Raw genomic sequence first — 22,773 nt, forward strand, 5'->3', positions numbered from 1 at the left:
GAGTGATAGACACGGTTGGATAAAAAGAATAGAAAAAAAAAAAATCAACAAACAAATAGTATTTTAATTGGGTGGAGAATAAAAAAGTTTTTTTTTTTTTTTTTTTTATAGGTAAAAATTATAACTATAGCTTCACTTTTTAATACCACTCGCTTAGATCATCCACAGCGGTATAGCTAAAAATTTAGTTATTTGGTACCATAAAAAGTTATTTTATCTATTTTACTTATACACATGCTGCAGCAACAAATCTATTTTAGCTTTCAACACAATAAAATAATATAAAAATCACAATAAAATAAGATATCTACTACAATAAAATAATATATTCACTACATACAACCATCACAACGATATACACAACTGGGTAAGGAATAAATTTTTTTTTTTCTTTTAGTTCTAAGCTACAGTGCACATCTATCTATAGATGTGCACTGTAGCAATGAAATTAAAAAAAAATAGCTATAACTTCACTACTGGATGGTGGTTTTTTGTGTTTTGATAGAGCTAAAATAGCTATATAGCTTTTTAGCCCCATTGATACAAGTGCTCTTAGAAGCTCAATCTCTCTTGGGAAAGAGACCAGTCTATTAAGTTTAAATTAAACTGTTTTGTTTACTATATATATATATATATATTGTAGGGCTCAAGGACTGAGGACGGGATCTTTGAGTTGTTATCATTATTATTAAGGCATCATAAGTTCGAAGAGGGAATCCACCTGAGAAGAGGAGAGAAAGAGACAAAAGACTTTTGGGAGATCCAGTTGGGAAGGACAGGGTGTAGGGAGAGAATCATGGAGGGTAGGGGAAGTTTCCAATGAGAAGTAGCTTACTGCTTCCGCATTAAGCTTTATTAGCTGCATTAATGAGAAAATGACCTAAACAATAGAATTCACAGTTAAGCAGTTCCTTCTTCCACCTTCAGCAGAAGTTTAAGGGGACATGTGTCATGATGAGAATTTGGATAGGTGGAGATGAGGGGCCAAGATGTGAAGTGCTGAGAAGTATATAAGGGAAGGGAACTTCCAGATAAAGGGATCCAGGAAAAAGTAACAGAAAGATAGGAATTAGAACAACAACATTGAGATAATAATGTGAACAGTGTATCACTTGCCTCCTTAGACAAGCTTGTAATAAGCCATATATATACTTAATCTGTGATCTGTAGTCTTTCTTTCCCTATTTTTGTCCTCAGGCTAAGCCCTTCTTTTTGTTTGACCCACTCTCTTATAAATATCTATTGACTTGGACCTAGTTGAACTGCATGAGCCTCCCTATTCTAAGTGGGTTTGGGTTGTTTGATTTTTGAAGCCTTATATATATATATATATATATATATATATATATATATATATATATATATATATATATTTTTTTTTTTTTTTTTAAGAATCAATTTTTTTCTATTAATTGTTATAATATGTGGAGAATGCAAATTCAAAACTGTGGCATTCTTCATAAAAAAAATTAAAAAAAAAAGTCAATATTGCTAAGTTATAAAGAACTTGATCTATTTTGTATACTTATTTATTACTAGAAGCTCATTTGAGGAAAAAAAGAAAAATCACTAAAAACAATTTTTTTAAAATTAGCTTTATTTGAATATATAAAGAAATTTTAATTTGAGATTAGAGGGATTATAAGCTAGGTTATTTTGATAGCTTAAAGACATATTCTGCCTTATAAGTCTCTCTAGTATTTTAAAAAGTTTGACATTTTTGTAAGTGTTAATGTTGTAAATCTTTTCTTTTCACTCATTCTTTTCCCATTCCTTGTCTTCTGTCTATATTATCTTTAAAAAAAAAAAACTTAATTCCCCTCCACTAGGAAATGAACCTGAGATTATCCTTTTGATAAATACACCCTACTACACAGTAACCATCAAACAAATTAAGAACCAAAAGCAACCCATTCAAAAAAGTTCTCTCGCGGAAAAACCCAAGAAAACAACAAAAGCTTGAACATTATTGGTACGTGGAGAGTGGAATGCCTTTAATTAAACTTTAAGGGATAATTACACTTTACCCACCTGTGGTTTTCCTCTATTTCGATTTGCCTACCCATGGTTTAAATTTTGACACTTTACCCACCCGAGGTTCAATCCGTTACTGCTCCGTAACCCACCTCCCTGTCTGCCGTTACTCTAACACGTTTTCTTTCAAAATCAATACACAAAACAGATAAAAAGTTAGGGTTTTTGATTGTTTAAGAACTTCTATGACAACATATGCCCAGAAAAATCATTATATTTTCTTCAATTTGCGGGAATCGCTTCAATTTGTTTGCCAAATTAAGCTCATTGAGCTTCTTCCAAGCTTGAATTCCCTCCGGAATTTTGCTGATAAGCTCATTATTACTAAGATCAAGCATACCCAATTCACTCAACTTCACAAAACTTTCAGGAATTGGACCAGTAAGCCTATTATCACTCCCCGAGAACTGATGAAGATTGTTCAGTGACCCAATCTCCTTATCTTCAAGCTCAAGAAGGTACACATGGGGTAAGCCCTAGAAACTTTCGGGTACTGAACTAGAAAGATTGTTCTGCTTCAATGCAACCCAGTATAAGCTCTTACAATTTCCACAACTCTCTGGAATCTCACCCGAAAATAAATTGTACATCAAGATAAGGTGGGTTAAAGCACCTTTTTCACACAAATATTTTGGGATTTTTCCAAAGAATCCATTGTAGGAAATGTCAATGGTTTGCAACGGTGAGTTCTTCCCGAGTTCACTGGGCAGTGAGCCAGTGAGTATGTTGTTGAAGAGTTTCAATTCGTACAGCTTTGTTGAACGAGTTATGATCTCTGGTACAGACCCTTCGAAGCGATTCTCATACAGGTTCAGTGACTCTAGTTCTAACTCGCACAACTTGTCCGAGATCGTCTCGGTGAACTGGTTCATTGACATGTTGAATCTCGACAACGTTGTCAAGTTCAACAATGTGGTTTCACCTACAATTTTCGTCTGTGCAAATTACCACTGGTTGGTAGTATGTTAGAACAATGCGGCTCCATACCTGTACTTGATTATACTTGCTCGCCCAAATTTGATTGACAATTGACTTAGAGATGAAGACCCTAACTTTTTGATCTGTTTTGTGTTTTGATTTTGAAAGAAAACGTGTTAGAGTAACGGCAGACAGGGAGATGGGTTACGGAGCAGTAACGGATTGAACCTCGAGTGGGTAAAGTGTCAAAATTTAAACCACGGGTAGGTAAATCGAAATAGAGACAAACCATAGGTGGGTAAAGTGTAATTGAGTAAAGTGTCAAAATGTCTTTGATAGCTTAAAGACATATTCTTCCTTATAAGTCTCTCTAGTATTTTCAAAAGTTTGACATTTTTGTAAGTGTTAATGTTATAAATCTTGTCTTTTCACTCCTTTTTTTCCCATTCCCTTGTCTTCTGTCTATATTTTTTTTAAAAAAAAAAAAACTTAATTCCCCTCCACTAGGAAATGAACCTGAGATTATCCTTTTGATAAATACACCCTACTACACAGTAACCATCAAACAAATTAAAAACCAAAAGCAACCCATTCAAAAAAGTTCTCTCACGGAAAAACCCAAGAAAACAACAAAAGCTTGAACAAGTATTTGATAAAATGTTACTATGGGCTAAATGAATGAACTCACTGTCTTACTTTTTGTTGTTGGATGAATCCAATCTAGAGATAATATTTATCTTGTTAGCTGGTTTTTAAGGATACATCTTAGGATTGCTCTGTTTCAATTTTGTCATTATATTCTGAGCCAATAGAAGGATATGCAGCAAATGTCATTAACTTCATTGTAAATCCAGCTTGCAAGAAGGATATTTCAGCTTTGGCTTCTTCTTCATTTGGAAATGGGATTAGATAATAATGTAGCCCACAACCTCGTAAAATGGGTAATGGGGTCTAATCACTCTAGTCAAATGTTGACTGTTAACGTTCCCCAGCTTGGCCTTTATTTTTTGTTAAGTAACGCAATTTTTTTATTAAAAAGTACACTGGGTGTGTACTCTGGGAAAAGTACAATTAATTCAAATTACAATGCTCAAGCATATCTAAAAGAATAAAACAAGGAGGAGAATGAAAAGAAACACTCCAATCTAACAAAGTATGAAAGAAAAAGGCTTTAAATTCAAGGATAGTCCACTCACGACCCTCAAAACTTCTAGAATTCCATTCTTGCCAAAGACACCACATAATGCAATGAGGCATAGCGTTCCAAAAAGCTATGTTTCTATGTCTGCCAAAATAACCCTGCCAAGCTGCAAACATATCAATACTGGTATAACCCATTGAAGTCCAATAAACAGAATGTCATTGTCCATAGCTCAAAAGCTATATAGGGCAAAAAAGAAGAAAATGATCCATGGACACTGACCCCAATTCAAGTCTACTACCGTAGAAATGAGAACATCTTGATTCAAATTCAAAGAAATATGACAAGGTTATATTATTACATTGAAACGTTTTTCTATTATGTTATTTAGTATCAAGGAATGTCTTATTCTTTAGTTTTATTGTTTTGTCTACACTTCTGATAGCTTTTGTTGCTTCTCTAAGTATAACTTAACTACGTCATTCATAAGATTGGGAATGATCCAATTTGAAAGAAAATTATTGTAAATAAAAATTGGAACTAATGAAATAACATTTGAGAGTATTCTGTGGTAGTTCCTTCCCTCATTGCTTCTTTAAAGATAAAATTATGTTACCTTCATCTCATTTAATGTAGGGGTGCCTATTTTGTCTAATAGCTGGTGTTGAGGATTATTTTAAATTCATAATTGTAATTCTTAGGAGGCTCAAATTTAAAGCACTCCTCTTCTCTAATAAAATTCCTCATTTACTTATTAAAAATAAATTGTTTGACTGTTCTCTTCCCTGTGCTATTCCTAGTTTATTTGTCTGTTAAGATTGATAATCAGCACAACCATTAGTCTTTGTACCAAATTCCGTATTCTTTGTCTCTCATAAACAAGGGGTGGATGTTGAAGTGATGGGTTTAATCTGAATTTAGTGAATGATTTGTACTTACTAATCAAAACAACAACATAATTGCTGAATTTTGTTTATGAAGCAAGCAATGGGGAAACTAAGATTGGGAGCTCTGCTTTTTGATGGCTAATAATTAATGCTCCACTGCTCCCATTTGTAATTTACTTATCAAAAGAAAAAATGTTCAGCCCTGGATTGCCATTGTTCAAAAAGAGTCAAGAAGATGCTTGGTGTGAGCCCTATTTTTTATATTTTCTTTCATCTTTTTGGCCATTGTACAACAACAACAACAACAAATCCCAAATATTTGGGGTCAGTTATGGATCCTCAACAAATAGTGTGGACCTTTATTTCATATCCTACTTTGGAAGAATCTAAACTACAGACTCTGTTTGTGCACCTTACTTTCAAGTCCTCTGGCTACTTTTATACCATACTAACTCTATAGTTCTCTTAACCTTGATCTGGTTATGAAAATAGGCTATAAAGGAATTTTAATTATCTTTAATTCACAAAATTTGAGGAAAAAGATAGAGCGCCACAGTATGGGCTGAGAATAAACTCTGTTTGACCTGTTTTTAATATCCCACACGGAAAATTTGAGCTGCATGACAACAATATGCTACTTTGCTATTCTTGTCCATGAGTCATCCAGCTACTTATATTTCGAACTAATTGTGTACTTTTGTAAAAATAAACTTGATCCTAAAAAAAATTAGGACATAAAAGTAATTTTATAAGTCTTGAAGTTTGACAGCGGAAAAAGGAATTATAGAATCTGGTTTTGGTGATTGACAACTTCTTGATGATGGACATTGAATTTTTGAACAGAAATGAAATCGATGAGGGAATTTGTTGGTCTTAATGAACTCCTAACATTGGTTGCAACATTTCTTATGCAGCTTCTTGCATTGTCGGTCTGCTAGTACCTACATACTGTAGTGTTATAGGCCAAGCCACGTTCATGTTCACTTATTTTGCTGTCTTGTGGGTTTATCCAGAATAAGAATAATCATCACATTGTGCTCTGTATGGGTGTCAAGGTGAGTCTTATACTTCATTGAATGCATTATTGCTCTTGTTTGAGAATATGATTGGGGGATCCCTCTCCTGAAGATTTTATAATTTCTTTTTTCAGGCTTGTATTACGTACTAACTCTAGATTATGTGTGTAGGTTGTGTATTTCGGCTATTACCTTCTCCATTACTATGTTCTCATACACTGGAATACAAGCATTAGCCGGCTTTTCTAGCAAATTTGATATCATTATTTTTATGGTATGTATGCCCTTTACACATGGTTTGTTTCACGAAATTTGGCTAAGATTGATACACCATCATTTTAATTAATACTCAAGAAAGGCTGAAGCAAGTTTTTTTGAGTCATCTTATGCTTCTCCTCAGTCCTTGGGAAATCAAGATCATCTGTCATGTTCTAGGCAAGCAGGTTTCCTATTGGAATATGCAAAATGATGTGTTAAGCTTTCATGGAATGTATTTTTATATATTTTTCTTTGTAGCCTTAGCACAGTACATATTTGGAATGTGACATATTGCACATTGACTTTAATACATTTACTGTTCTTATATTGAAAAAGTATCAAGATTTCTTTGATTTTGCCATTGTTGTGATCCTTTATGATGATTAGTTTCTGATGTCTCTAGAAATATTCTTAGCAGTCTGTCTATTCAGAGCGGATGTGATTTAAAATTACTTCTTTGAATCTTTTCATCTACTTTTTTCTTGGCTGTTCTTGCAGTATATGGAATTTTTACCCTGCTTGGGGGCTGTTTGATTTTATTATGAAAGTGATAATGAGTTGTCAAGGAAATCATTCCATTTTAAGTGATTAATTTTGCAATAAAATCTGTCTATAAAGAATATGTACAATCAGGGGGAAATTTTTTACTTTGTTCAACCCTTGAAATGAACCCTTTCCACGTTTTCCAAAAACTTATCGATTCCTGTGTGTTTTTAGAAATCACTTCACTGGTAAACACCATGTACTGTGAAACACATGAAAAGGCTGATACGTGTACTTCAATGCATGAACCTAAGGCATAGGTCTTAGTCATTTTGAATTTTTGATTCAGTGAGAGAGAGAGAGAGAGAGAAACACACCAAAAAAAAAACACACACACACACACGCACACAAAATCTGACAACTCAACAAGAAACTATCAATAGAGTTGAAGGATGAATGGGTAAAGGACTGAACAATTTATACCATATGCTATTCTACAATGAAGAAGCTTTGTGCTTAAGAAATATGCATAACTGCTTCCAGGAAATGAAATTCCTACTCAGTCTAGTTCTAGATACCAAAAATAAAAGAGAGGGAGAGAGAGTAGTTGCAAACTTGAAACCGATTGAGCTTGAATCTTCAATAAATAATCTTGATTCAATTTACATATAAAAAAATCATTTTTAATTCAATTTGACTACAGAGGGGCAGCACTAAATTGTTTCCATGAATGGGTTGTTTGCAGCTACTCTCTCTCTCTCTCTAAATTTCAGTATTTGGAGCAGTATCTGAGAAATGAACTTTCTCTATTTCAAGCAAAATGGACCTAAGAAGATCCTGTTTCGGTTTTGTAGTGGTACTTATTGTTTTTTATTTATTTTTCCTCATTTAGCCATCTATTTGTCTACTATGAAGTCATGACAGGTTGGAAACCAGTATAAAATTGGAATATTTTTATTGTTTGGGTGTTGCTTATAGATTTTCAACCGATAGTTAAAATGGGTTGTAGTATGAAGTTTTTGATGAAGAATGATTTTATCCAAAGTGGCTGCAGAGGTTCTTCCCTTTGAGCGAGAGATGGTCGGACGCTCTGAAACCCAAAATGCCCATTATTGCCCCCTTTGTAAAATAACAGAAGATTCAGTCTTTCATCTATTTCAATGTTGTCCATATGCCAAAAGAGGTATGGTGGTAGATGGGGTTTTCAAGTTGAAATGATCCAAGCTAAATTTGTAAAGGAGTTCATTGAACAAATAGTTGACCTCCCAAAGGAATTATTAGCAGAAAGAGTCACCAAAGATGAATTCACATTGTATGCAGTAGTAGCAATGAAAATCATTTGGGATGCACGAGAGGAAGCACTTGTTTTAAACACTAAAGCAAGCATAAATCAGCTAGCCCATCGTCTTAACACACAGTATGACTCTAACTTGAGATCACTTTGGACTATGAGGGGAACTGAAGCGCAAAAAAGGAAAAGTGCTTGGACCAAACTACCTGATCAACTGGTAAAGCTTAACTTTGATGCGTCATGTGATCAAAATAATGTAGGCTTGGCTGTGGTCTTCAGAAATCAAGAGGGGAATGGCAGAGCAATCAGACATGGGATAAGCCTCTCCAGTAAGATGGGAAATGCCATTGGCAAATGAGGAGAGACTTGAACAAGTTGTGGTAGAGGGTATAAAGGAAAGCACCCCAAGTATTTGATAAAATGTTACTATGGATATATATATAATGGTAAAAAACAGTACAGATTGCACAATTGGATCGCTATTACTCTTCATGTTTTATAATCCAATGAATCTGTGCTAGAGATAATCTTTATACTGTTAGCTGGTTGTTGAGGATTTTTCTTTTAAATTGCAGCTAACATCATCAACTTCATTGCAAATCCAGCTTGCAAGCTCGGCTGGGAATGGAAGAGCATAATGAAGGATATTTTGGCTTTGGCTTCTTCTTTCAGATAATAACGTAATGCACAGCCTCATAAAATGGGCACTGGGGTCTAATGACTTTAGTCTATTGTTGCTTGTAAACGTTCCCCCAACAGTAAAGAGGGCCTTGGCCTTTGATGCTGCATTTGGGACGCTGACTTTTTACCAAGTCTACTGCTGAAGAAATGAGAACCTCTTCATTCAAATTCAAAGAAATATGACAAGGTACTATTATTACATCGAAACTGTTTTTCTATAATGTTTTTTTAGTGTTAAGGAATGCCTCATTCTTTAGTTTTATTGTTTTGGTTGCCTTATTAACTGCTTTTGCCACTTCTCTCACTATAAATTAACTACTCATTAATATGATTGGGTAACATTCAATTGGAGAGGACATTAAGGTAAAGAAAAATCTAATTAATGAAAGAAATTTGTCTTTGCTTTTCTTAGCTCACTGAATGTGTTTGTTGTCTTTTTATTTCTCAAATGGCATATAATTTTTTTAAATTGACTAAAATCAATTTCTAATGGGTCATACGCAAGGGGTCACTTATAGCTTGTAGCTGAATTAGAGTTATTAGATTATTTAAGCCAAAGTTACTTAAAAAATAAGTTAATGGTCTTTTGACCAAATTGTACCTCCTTCCACATCATTACAACGTGGAGTTCAGGTCTTGGTTTTAATTTTGTGTGAATATAGAAGTATTTTCTTTGAAAGTATTATAATTTTTACAAAGAAAAGTTCAACTTAGTAGAATAATGAAAAAGAAAACTCAATTTTTAGAACTAAAATATTGAAAACAAGCAGATAGAAGTTCATTACCTATCTCTCCCCTTTCTAGTATGTTGCTCACACAGTCACACATCCTGGTGGACTTGCATTCGTTTTCTTGCCCACGTTACACTCCCACTCCAATATGATTAGAGGAACTATAGGTGGAGCAATTAGGCATAAATTGATACCAACTCCTCAGAAATCAGTCATTTGGAAAAATATGTGTGTTTGGACTATGGTTTATCAATTTATCAATATTTAGCACCAATTCTGAAAAGTCACTCAGATGCTAATGAGGTCTCTCTTGGAATCTTTGATCCTTTTGAAGGTACTCATGTTTAAATACAATTTGATGCTCCTAAGTTCACATGATATGTATTCCAGCTGAATAATTGTTGGAAATATAATTTGATTTTAATATGGGAGTAGTCACGAGGTTACTCTAGGCCTAGCTAGGACTGTATATGCTTCATTTTAATTTTAGTTAGTATGACTTAAGGCCTTCCGGATAGTAGTTTTGTTAAATATGACAAAGTATAGATAAGATCAAATGAATTGATATTCCAGTTGGCCAAGTTTAGAGTAAGTTGTCTTATTGAATGAAATATGATTTTTATATTGTTTCTTCTCAAACAAATAATGGTTATTTCTCCTTGTGATTTTGAACATACCTCATGTTAGGGCTAACTGGAACCTTTCTCCAGAATTGAAATCCCTTAGCACTATATTTAATATTCACTTCACCTAAAACAAAAATTCATGTATTACAAATAATTTGGAATTATTGGCTGAATCTTGGATACTTTTCTCTTGTGTGTGTGGGGGGGGGGGGGGGTGGTTGGGGGATTATTGCATTGATTATCATTTACTATTTCAGGAAGCAGGGCATCTTTGCTTAGACAATTGCTTGCTAGAAACTGCACTACACTTGAAGAGCCAAAGCAGTTGACCAATACAAAGCTGCAAGTCCAACGCAAGCACCCCATTGCCCCTAATCAGCCTCTTGGTATTGACAATTGACAAAACACTTCTCTAAGTCCACCATCACTAGCTGAAAAACTATGGTAAACCTTAGAATTATTAAAAATATCTTGTTCTTGAATAACCCCTAAATTTGTTCTTCTCCAGTTGCCTAAGGTCACCCAAAATTAAAGGCATTAACTTATAAATTAGTACACTTGACCCATAGCTTTTCATAGTCACCTTGTCACCAAATTAATCAATTTCTTTTTCTCTACATTGGAATATGATCATACATTCTTAAATTACTCTCTCCTTAGTTAGCCACCTTGTTTAGGCCAATTTTATGTATATTGCTTCTCTCTAATGAACTCATTTTTTTCTTCTTCTTTATAATATAGCGTAAGGTATTTTTTTAAGGGGACAATAACATATTTAGTTGAAGGAAAATATATGTATGTTTCAAGTAAGGTATGGCTAAAAATATAATTTTAATGCAAGTAAAAATTCTCTTAGTAAAGACCAATAATTTTCTTGGTGTACCTTTGATGTTACCTTAATCCCATCAAAACCTCTTGCTTTCAAATGGGATTATGTGGTTTTGATATCTGAAATAGTGGAAGAATTGGGGCATACAGTACAAAGGTTTATCTCTCTCTCTCTCTCTCTCTCTCTCTCTCTTTATATATATATATATATATATGTGTGTATGTATATATATATGCATATAAATGAAATATTAAAAAAAAAAATCCCATGGGTGGCAACAGCCACCTTGGCCTCCCTTTGCTTTGCATTTGATCATGGTCTGCTTAATTCGTATTGGTATTGCCCCTGCCACATCGGTTGAGATGTTCAGGAGTGGATGTGAAATTGCAATTTTTTGAAATATCCTACTTAGGAAGTAATAAATCTTCATCTTTTTTTTGTTGTATTGTTGCTCTCTTGCTAGAGTTACCATTATACTTAGATGTACTATGACTTGAGCATTGTTGCAAAACCTTGGTAACCGAGTATTTTGATAATTTCTTTTGTGTTTTTCTTCTTATTGAAGCAAAAAATTTAAAGTCTGGTTTGTTGAAAATCGATCATCTTTCTATACCAAGTATCCAACTTATGAAAAGATGGCATACAATTTCCTTCTATAAAATATTTATAAAAAAGTATTTTTTGTAACTTATCAATGTGTAAATGTGTTTTTTTTTTTCTTTTCTCTAACTTATAACAATTGTTGGTAATATAATTTGGTTTCATTACTAGAGTAGTCATGAGGTCACTTTGCTTTGAGTTCAGTTTTCATATGCTTCATTGTAATTTTAGTTATTATGATTTAGGGCCTTCTATATTGTTGCTTCGTTGAATATGACAAAAATATAACTAACATTAAAAGTGGTATGATATTCTGGTTAGTCAAGTAAGCTAGATTGGTAGGTTCTTCTCTCCAAATACTTTAAGTTAATGCCTTTTCTACTGACAAGTTATTATCATGGCTTAGCTAAATATATTTACATTGTCCAATTGCTTGACTTCTTCTTTTTTAGCCTCTTTTCCCTGCTTATGTGTGTTTTTGTATGCTTTTTGTATATATGTTGTTACAAATTCTCATCTAGTTTATGGCCTATTCATTCAGAGGCCAGCTAATCTAGTATGTCATGTTTGCTGCTGGCAACTTGAGCATGGAAACAGGATTTTGCAGTTGTTACAATGTGGCTATCAGGGGTGTCTCTGGTATGCAGGCAATCGATTTCATCTACTTATCTGATAAATAATTTATGTATCTAGTTGTGTACATTATGATGTACCTTGGTGCTAGAATTGTAATGTTTTAGCTGTCTTTATAATGGCCCTTTAGAGTCTCAACATATGGATAGAAATAGGGTCTAGCAAATTTAATACTTGCCATATAAAGTTGAGATTTCTTAATTATGTTTGAATAAATGTATTAGCAACTTATGAAAATGTATAAATTTATCTAAGAAATTTTTTTTAGACAATGACATGAACGTTGAGTATCAACACGGACATAATGTCTAACAAGGCAATTTTGAAAAATTAACAAGGCAATCTTGTAGATGTTTAAAAAGGTAAACAAGCAAAATGCTAGTGATATAAGCCTATTTGTATCTGTCCCAAAATATGGCATCCATAATATGGGAAGTCTATGGTGTTACAAATAAAGAGGAAAATTTATTTGCAATAATAGCTACCAAACCAGGGGAAAACATGGAAAAGCACACAGGAGTCGATATTCAAAATTGCAGTTCCTTTTTCATGTTAATAGTAAGGTCTTTGGATATGAAAACTTTTGCTCCTTTATAAAGCCTTCTTTTTAGCATATTATTGTCTCTCCAAAATCATTTATTTTCAAGAGCTTTCATCTAGTGGTTCATGACTCATTAGACTTAAATAATTTAAAAAAAAAAGGTCTGAAGGCATTTCGGTAGGCTTGTTCAGCCTCTTTTCCTAATTCGTCATGTGAAGTCTTATTCATGTTATAAATAATTACTTTATTGATTGTTCATTTTGTACAATTTGAATATCTTTGCATCTCAGAGTTCCCTTATTTTTTTGCAATATCTCAAATGTTGGTTCTGGTGTGTTCTAAATTTTCCTTTATCCTGTGATTCTCTTATTTTAAAGCAGTTTTTAAATTGTTCTATGACAAATCTGATTTAGACCCCTATGTTGTTGTTGTATTGTTTCTCCAAAATCTGATTTAGGAGGTCTAGGCCTGTGCTTATGGCCTAAGTGGAATCTCCATTGGTAGGAGCTTTGAAATAAAAGGCTTCTAGTGTTGAGGTATCCCCACTTACCTCGTCAAACATAATTTAAGATACTGTTATTACATTTAAGGTCCTTCTCCTCTAAATTAATTGGTTCATTCATATGATTGGGCACAAACCCAATTTGAAAGGACATTAATGTAAAGAAAATTGGAATGAATGAATGAAAATTTTCATTTTAGATTAATTGATTATGTTTTGATGTACATTCGTTTTTTAATAGTTGAGTGTTATACCTTTATGAGAGGTAGTGAAACCAAATCTTATGGGATTTGAAACCCCTTTACTGAACTCCTTCATTTAATATTGTTCCTTATAGTTGTGCTGTGCCAATTGGTTTTATTTTGACTTATATATTCCTATTATTCTGCTTTAAATAGTCTGAAAATTGGGGAAAGCTAACACTTGGTTAAATAGGAGGGGAATTTCAAGGTCAGAGCAGGTGTAATACTTCCGTTGAAGCCTTATGAATAGAAGAAGAAATACTTGGAAATATTAGGCTTAATATTGAATTGCAAAGAATGAGCTTTGGGTGCTTCCATAGTTTGCCTAATAAGGCATTTGTGGTGCAATTTATTTTGTCTAGCTTAGTAATTCTATAGGATAATGAATGATAAACACATAAAGATCTTGATTTTGGATGCTTAATATTCTATAATCATTACTCCTTATAATAATTTTGTAAATTTATTTGTGAGCATTGCAACGCATAGATGGGCCATGAACATCTATATTCAATAAGCAACTTAGACATGATGAGAAGCATGTCTTATTTTGCAATTGATTCAGTAATTTATCTTTTCTCTGTTGTGATGATCTTATTTTTCTTGCTTGTGTGTGTTTTGTATGCTTTTGTATATATGTTGTTACAAATTCTCATTTAGTTAATGGCCTATTCATTCAGGGGCCAGACAATCTGCTATGTCTTGTTAGCTGCTGGCAGCTTGAGCATTAATGGAAACGGGATATTGCAGCTGTTACAATGTGGCTATTAGGGGCGTCTCCGGTATGCAGGCAAATGATGTCATCTACTTATCTGATAAATACTTATGTATCTAGTTGTGTAAATCATGATTTACCTTGGTGCTAGAACTGTAATGTTTTAGCTGTCATTATAATGGCCCTTCAGCTTCTCAACAAATGGATAGAAATAGGGTCCAGCAAATTTAATACCTGCCATATAAAGTTAAGATTTCTTAATTATATTTGAATAAATGTATGAACAACTTATGAAAAGGTATAAAGTCATCTAAGTGAAGATTTTTAAGGCAATGACATGAACGTTGAGTATTGACACGGTCATAATGTCTAACAAAGCAGTTTGGAAAAGTTAAGACATCATGGTGCAAGGAATTTTCTTGTAGATGACTAACAGTGTAAACAAGCAAAATGCTAGTGATATAAGTCTATTCATATCTGTCCTAAAACATAATATGGGAAGTCGACAATGTGACAAATATAGAGGAAAATTTGTTTGCAATAATAGCTGCCAAACCAGGGGAGAAAATGGAAAAGCACACAGCAGTCAATATTCAGACTTGCAGATACTTTTTCTTGTTAATAATCAGTAAAGTCTTTGGATATGAAGACCATTTTGCTCCTATATAAAGCCTTTCATTTTAGCATATTATTGTCGGTCCAAAATTATTTCTTTTCAAGAACTTTCATTTAGTACTTCATGAGACTTCTTCAATAAAAAAAGAAGAAGTATGAAGGCATTTCAATAGGCTTGGTAAGCCTCTTCCCCCAATGCATTGTGTGAAGGCTTATTTTCTCATGTGTAGCCATGTCATAAATTTTTGGCTTACTTGCAGTTTCGTAAGCCTTTTACATCGATAATTGATACTTTACTTGCTGTTTTAAGTCTTTTTCATTTGATAAATAATTACATTACTGATTGTTCAATCTGTACAAATTAAATATGTTTTGCATCTCAGAGTTCCCTTATTTTTTTGGCAATATCTAAAACATTGGTTCTGGTGTGTTCTACCTTTTCCTTTATCCTGTGATTCTTGTATTTCCAAGCATTTAATTTTTTTTTTTAAATGACAAATCTGATTTAGACCCCTAAGTTGTTGTATTGTGCTTATGGCCTAAGTGGAATTTCCTTTGAAATCAAAGTCTTCTAGTGTCAAGATATCCTCATTTACCACGTCAAACATAATTCCAGATTGTTGGCAGTAATGGTATCAATAACTCGTGTAACATCATACCAACCCAAATGTCAACTCTAACATGACATGCTTTATTATACAGGTACAAAACTTGGAATAACTACAATGGCATCTTTAGACTTATTGAATCATTAACTAGGCAACAATAATGGAGGTGAATTGTTCAAATAACGAAATACATGTTTTTTGTGTGGATAAATATACCCACATATGGAAACAATTCCAACAGATTGAAAGGAGACTGGGTGGTGATAAAGACCATTTCAACTAAAAATCCCCAACACATCACTGCTATATTAAATGCTTTACCCGCTACAAACTTTGACTTCTTTTCAATTCTTAGCTGGTAAGACTGGATTGCTGCTTGCACCTATTCAGTTGTCTCTGAATTTGTTGTGACAATTGAAATTATTAGAACATGATTTGTTACTGTAATGATGCGCGGTATTAGAAATGAAACTATACGTAATCTCTGTTTTTACTTTCTAGGTGAAGCCTTAATTTGTTACTGTCTCTGCCTCTACCCACAGTTTTGTATCTCATGAAACAAAACTAGGAAATTGAATAAATATGGACTGTTCTGTAGCTTTCTTCTCCTCATCAGTGTTTCATATTCCATGCCTTCCTCACCTCTATCTATTATTTTGCTATGGTATACAAAGGTGATGATCTAAAGAGAAAAGTAGACTAAACTGATTTATCTAACTATAATAAGAAAAGGTAAAGAGTTTTGATTATATATTGCTAATTTCTAAACATAATAAATTGTAGATTATTTTAATGCAAAAGTTAATCTTGCAATTCACATGCAATTAATTTTAGAAGAGAAGATAATGTAAGAGTTGTGGGCTTGTAGCCATTTAATCCCCATGTGAGACTTCGTAGGTTGAACCTCGCAACATTCATCATCCTTGCTATAGTGCATTTAACCAATCACTTCACAACAGGTCTTGAGGCCTCGATGGGTCCACTATGTATGCTCAGTTACAGCAAGAGCGATGAACTGCAAGAAGGGTTTTCTAATTGTGAAATCGATACTATGTAAAAGACCAAATTTCCAACAGGATAACTTGACTATTGATGAAGAAAGTGATAAGTTACCTTGGGTTAAGCAGTTGAGCTTGCCCAACAATGGAGAGTGTAGTAAGGGGCTTGCGGTCAAACAGACAAGTTGTCTAACATATTGGGAGAGTGATAAGGTAATGACTATATAAGCTATAACCATTCCTCACCTAAATCTAAGGCTGGCTGTCTTATGATTCAAATGTGTATTTGGTCACCTGTGTAACAAATCTTATATTTTAGTTTTGTCAATTGTTTCAACGCCACTTTAATCTGACAATACTGCAGAGGATTTTGCAATATTTGGTCAATGGGAACAACAAGATTACTACCACATGTTTCAGGAGCAATAAAGGTCTGTTCATTATTCCTATTACATGTTGAGGTCTGCATACATGTGTCAATAAAATATTGTTTATATCATGGCATACTAAACATTCTGTGCATTGCAAACACTTGTTTGGAGATGCTAAATGAGGTTAACGTGTGTGATGTGGAGGCATTGTTGTTTGTCATAGTCCAGAATAGCAAGAAGTTATGCTGCCACTATGGGTACTTCTTTCATATAATTATAGTGTGAAAACACTGTTTACCATAGTGAGGACTTGCATACATGACCACAACTGCAATTTCATAAATAGGGGTTAATTAATAATTCTTTTCTTGTAATTTTTGGTAATTAGATCCCAAACTATGTCATTGGTGTACATGGGTATTGTTATAATTTAAGGTGTAATTAAAAATTGTGAAATGCATTTCCGTATTCGTAAAGCTGTAATGCAAAAAACTGCACACAAACAGCTCATGTACCCCATTGATTAGGCTACATATGTAACAAAACAAATGTCCAAATGTTGTCATGTAGATTTCTGGCACAATTTATTTGCCTTGTGATGAGTCATTTTCTGGAGAAGCATAACCCTGTGTCAATTATATTATCAATCCTCTTGCTACAGTTTTATTTGTTATGCTATTTATTTGAGATTTTTTATTTTTATGTTCTGAATTGAATGTTGCTAATAATTTGTGTAATCCACTACGTAGAGTTGCATCTTTAGGGAACAGGTAATATATAATGATCCTGTAATGAAAATAGGGTTGCCATGGAAATGTAACATACCCTATCTGTTATTGCACATGGTAATTGAGTAACATATTTACTGTTTGAATTTTAGTTCCAAATGCTTGGATTCTGGATAAATTGGATTTTCCAGTGAACTATACTTGGCATGTTGTGAAGGATTACTGATGTCTTCAAGGGGTTAATGCAGATGTTCTTATCAATGTGTCTCAATCTGCACTATATCCTACTTGTTGCTAACTGAAAGAACAAAGTGTTTCACTTTTGGATTCTATACCATTGTCGGTACATCAAGGCTAGGATGAAGTTGGTATGTATTACTACACTAGATGCACCTGCACATGTAGTACATGCACAAAATTCATGCCATATATCCTTTGTAGTAGTCATACAAATAAAGTACATGCAACAAGTAATTTATGGCTATAAGTCATGATTTTTCATCCATCCCATGTTTGTATGAGGAGGTTCAACACTCTCAATTATACCATATGTTGACAAACTACAATTCATATAATTATTAAGAGTGGTTAACTTTCCATATTTCAAATATAGAAATAGAAGATCAAATTTCTATTGACCTTGCCTCCATAAACCTAGGCAACAAGAAAAGTTTGTGTTATAGATAGGTTAGTGTACTCTCTATTTTGTAAAAGTAGCAAGTACATAAAAAGAAAAGGTAAAGAGTTGATACAAATGACTCTTGCATATTTTATAATTGGCTTTTGTAAAATCTAGAATGTGTCAATGTTTAATTTTGACCGTGTAGGTGTGTGTATATACAAATACAAGTTTGGGCATGTACAAGACGTCATTGATATTGGTTTGCACGAAACATTGGCAACATGAAGATGCCCATAATTGGAGGTTCATAGCCATGGATGCACTTCCAAAATTGCAATACAAGATAAATTCATTTAAGGTGCAAAATCCGTTGAATTCACTTACTTTTACAGAAATTTATGTGTGATCAATCCTAAAACATATATGTATTACTTACTTGGGCCAAGTTTGATTGTGAAATCTTTATGATTATAGTTATTTTGTCTGTAAATCATAATCTAAATCTAATCTAAATCTCCCATTTTTTGTGTAAATTTCATTTGTTTTTAATTGTATTTGAATCTAATTTTAACATACCATAGATGCTCTCAGCTTTTACATGTCTTGATCTCTTCATGTTATTGGAACTTGTCACTATGGTTGATATTAACACTTTCCTTTGTTAGAAAATATTTGTGATCTAAACTCCTTTTCTGGAGAAAAAATTTTGTATCTGTATTTTTTATGATTGGAATTTAGTTTGAAAAACAAGAAGTTCTCTATAAAATTTGTGATCTCTCTTTTGTTGAATGCTTTGATGATATATGGGTTTTATTCTTTAGGTGGAGAACTATATTTCAAATCTCAATTAATTGTTTGGTCTTTTTATCATTATGTGAAATTTGACATGTTCATCTATGAAGTTGCAAATTTGAGATATGGGTTTTTAAGCCTGTTGGATTAGTTAAAGGAATATTGGGAATAATTTGAGAAAGACCCAATTTGAATATGTGACTACTAAATTTTTGGTAGAATGGGAGAATTTTGTAGCTTAAAATGAGACAGAGATTGAAAATTTTGAAAATGAGATATAGATTGAAGACATCTAGAACAGGTTATCTGAGTAAGTCATCTTACTGCCAACCTAGGTGGTCATTTTGTAGGTTATTGGAAGCTTGGTTGCATTGAGAAACTTAATTACTTTTAAGATATAAGAAAGTATTTTTGGGACATGACCATAGGTTATTTTTTCTGTCTCTCATCATTAGTCAATTACATTGCTTATATGCCTTTTTCTTTTTCTATGTCATTTAAATTCTGTTAAACTATATGGTTTCCTTCTTTGACCTTTTTATCATCCTCTGGAATGTCCCCTTTAACCTCTAGCCTGATTTTAACTGCGTTACATATGAGGTTCAAATTTTGTACTTTGGTTAAATGATATAATTCATATAAGTATACAGAGTCTGATTTGGCCCAAGTGGCAGGATCTTTTGCAGAGTTCATTAACCATGGAGACCTTGATTCAACAGTCAAATATGAGCAGTTGGGTTAAGTGTGTTAATTCTGACCCACCTTCAACCATATTGCACCTGGAGGTACCATGTTAGGAGCTTGAGGTAACCATTCCTTTTGAACTTTCCTTCAAGTGGAAAGTTGGTGGTCTTTATCCACAAGATAGTGGGAGCTTCTTTAGTGTATGATCATGTGATGTAGCTTATAGCTTGGTTATCAGAAGAAGAATAAAATTTGAAGTTGACTTGGAATAAATGCCCACATCACGATCATCATGTAGTTCTTCTGTGGTCAGCTTGTTGTGAGCAGTCCTCTAATCAAGGGCAGGATTAGGTGCAATGCAGTGGTATGTCCTCATGATCATGTGATACTTTTTATTTTTAATTTTAAATAATAATTGCCACCAAAATATCTAGGATTTATCTATGCTTATTTTTAATGATTAAATGTGATTATTGAAGAAAAAATATTGGTGGGGACGTAGAGTGGACACGTAATTGGATTTATATCAGATGATTAGCTTCTTCTTTTGAAATTATTTATGGTTTAAATCTACTGGGCAGGAGCAGTTTGGCTTTGGCATACAACTTTTGCCATGTCAAGATTGGTCAATTCCTGTCATGGTTGAAGGATGTGGCAAATGAAATTCTAATGGGTTAGAGGTTATGTGAGGGCCATTGGAGCAGCGTTGCTGTGGAACTTTGGGCCTTAGAGGGATGGGACTTACCTATGTATTTCCCTCAAATTGCCGGCAGTGGAAATTGAGCTAGATGCGAAGCTGGTTGTTGATCTCTTGAAAAAGGAAGTTGGGAACCCAAAGGGTAATGATGCTTTTGTGGCTTACTGTAGAGAAGGATTGAAGGAAATTCCTCTAGTTAGAGTTCAACACTGCTACTGGGAAGCCAACAAGTTTGCTGATGCATTAGCTAGAATGGGAGCCCTTCTATCTCAGGATTTTGTTGTTTTAGTCGAGCCCCCATTGGATGTTGCTCTGCTCCTTAGTTTTGATTCTATTGGCACTATGTATGACCATCATGTTTACTCCTTTTGGAGGTTGCTTAGTTGTTAATGATAATTTCCTTTCCACCAAAATAAGAAAAAGAAAAAGAAAAAGAAAAATGAAAATCTAAGTGGCATGACGCTTGTTTTATTTGGAAGTCTAGAGATTGGTGCAAGGTACTTGCTGGGTGTTAGCATTGACTTATTACTACTGCTATTTGGCTTCCCATAGGAGGCCTTTTTAAATGTGGTACAGAGAGGGTGCTGGTGATTTTGGTCTTCACAAATGGCACAGCTGTATTGATATTTATTGGTTGGACTCTACTGTTATATTGTTCATAAGAAGCATCAGCAGCAGGTTAAATTTTTTTTGCATCAAACAGGATGATAGAAGGTTGTCTCTTGAGAAGCAGACACACAAAGATGAAAGCTTGACTGCTTGTGTTTTTTTGTTTTGGCTTGGTTTTATTTATATTTCCTGGTTTTGGATGGGTTAGTAATTTGGTATATAGATATAAACTTGGATTTTTATGATGTAATTAACAAGGACACTATTTTACTTCTTTGATAGTACTAAAAGAATAGTAGATTTACTATTTCAGAGTTTGTTTGGCCCTAAAGATATTTATAGTCTGTATGAGAGCAGTTGCTTGTTTTAAGTAGTCGTCTAATGAAGCAGAGTCTTTGTGTATTGCCTGATTCTTTTAATAATACCTACCCAAAAAAAAAAAAAAAAAATCCAAGCTTAACCTTGTTATATATGTTGCAGTTCTTATAATACGTGATGATTGAAGACAAATGAATTTGAAGTAATGACTCAATCCATGAGAACATAATACCATTTGATTGGTGAGAACCCTCAAGTGCTTTGTAATGAACTGATAACAGAAGACTTTATAATGATGGCATAGAAGCTATCAATACCGAGTCAAACATGGCTTAGGACAAGTGCACCACTGTGTTTGGTTTAGAGAATGAAAAATTTGGAACTCATCTTTTAAGTTCACTATTTGATTCTTCCTTTGGTCTAATTTCCAAAATTGCATCCTCTTCCACACTGCTCCCATTCTTCAAACAAGGCATTAACAAAAAAATTTTAAGCTCTTTGTTGATAACCAACAAAATAATATGCCAGTCTTTTTATTTCTCAAGTGGCATATGATTATTTAAATTGACAAAGATCAATATATAATGGGTCATACTTGTAGGTTGTGTAGCTTAGGATTATCGGATGATTTGAGCCTAACTTGTATCATGATTTACATTATCTCTCTCTTTTTATCTTACCCCCATGCATATTGTTTGAGTTGTCATTTACTTCTTGGCAAAATGTGTATCAATTTATTAGCAGTTAATACCAGTTTCGAAAATTCATCACATGCTAAGGTCAAGAGTCCAGAACATCGTTTCACTTGCCCAACCTCCGTTGCTCCTCTTGAAGTTACTCAAATTTAAAGGAAAGAAGTCATATTCATCATGATCCAAACCCAAATGGGCCCCTGGGCCATGGGGTGGCCAGCCTATTATCCACAATAACAAAATCTCAGTAGCCACGTCATCGATCCGCACTAATCCCTCTAAAAAAAGCAGCTGCCGTCGATGACACAGCACATCAACGGCCACGATCCTTCTCTTCCGTGCCACTGCCACATACACTTCCAGAAATAAAAATCAAAACCCCAGTAACGAATCACAGCCGTCCATAGCCCTTACGAAATCAACGTCCGCGATCGTCCTCCTCTCCCTCCCAAAATTTCAATTTGAATCCCCTGGTATAAATCCACTCCCGCTTCCTCCAAATCCGATTACAAATTTAAAGAAAGAAGAGTGGGGCAGTAAAAAGCACAGAAGAAAGGACTAAAGACGAAGGAGAGAGAAAAAGAAAAAGTGTATCAGCAATTTGCTTGACTTTGCCATTCCTATTTCCACTTTCCTTTGTCTAATTTCTATCACATATTTACTCTCTTCTCTTATCACTATGGCTTCTCTGAGAGGCTCTTCTTCCTGCAAATATGATGTGTTCTTGAGTTTCAGAGATAAAGATACTTGCTGTGGTTTCATCAACTTTTTAGATGGATTTTTGTGCGACAAAGGAATTAACACCTTTATGGATGAAAAGCTTCCAACTGGAGAAGAAATTCCTGCAGAACTACTAGAAACCATAGAAAGTTCTAGGACTTTTATAATTGTATTTTCTGAAAACTATGCAT

At 33.8% G+C, this 22,773-nt stretch overlaps 2 long non-coding RNA genes across 6 annotated transcripts; both read left to right on the plus strand.

Annotated features, from left to right (window-relative positions):
- Nucleotides 1-5,823: 5,823 nt before the first annotated feature.
- LOC142629761 (uncharacterized) lies at nucleotides 5,824-11,066 on the plus strand. Its single transcript, XR_012843112.1, has 4 exons — nucleotides 5,824-6,035; nucleotides 6,168-6,270; nucleotides 8,604-8,896; nucleotides 10,324-11,066. It is a non-coding gene; the product is annotated as an uncharacterized LOC142629761 (long non-coding RNA).
- Nucleotides 11,067-15,239: 4,173 nt separating this feature from the next.
- LOC142626965 (uncharacterized) lies at nucleotides 15,240-21,169 on the plus strand. 5 transcript variants are annotated; one of them, XR_012842713.1, is made up of 6 exons: nucleotides 15,240-16,562; nucleotides 16,714-16,780; nucleotides 17,697-17,816; nucleotides 18,276-18,428; nucleotides 19,549-19,910; nucleotides 20,128-21,169. It is a non-coding gene; the product is annotated as an uncharacterized LOC142626965 (long non-coding RNA). The 5 variants fall into 5 exon arrangements; XR_012842710.1 differs by having other exon boundaries at nucleotides 15,242-16,562; nucleotides 19,537-19,910; XR_012842711.1 differs by having other exon boundaries at nucleotides 15,242-16,562; nucleotides 19,537-19,910; nucleotides 20,134-21,169.
- The last annotated feature ends 1,604 nt before the right edge of the window (nucleotides 21,170-22,773 follow it).

This window comes from Castanea sativa, chromosome 3 (assembly GCF_040712315.1).
Source record: "Castanea sativa cultivar Marrone di Chiusa Pesio chromosome 3, ASM4071231v1".
Lineage (NCBI taxonomy): Eukaryota > Viridiplantae > Streptophyta > Magnoliopsida > Fagales > Fagaceae > Castanea > Castanea sativa.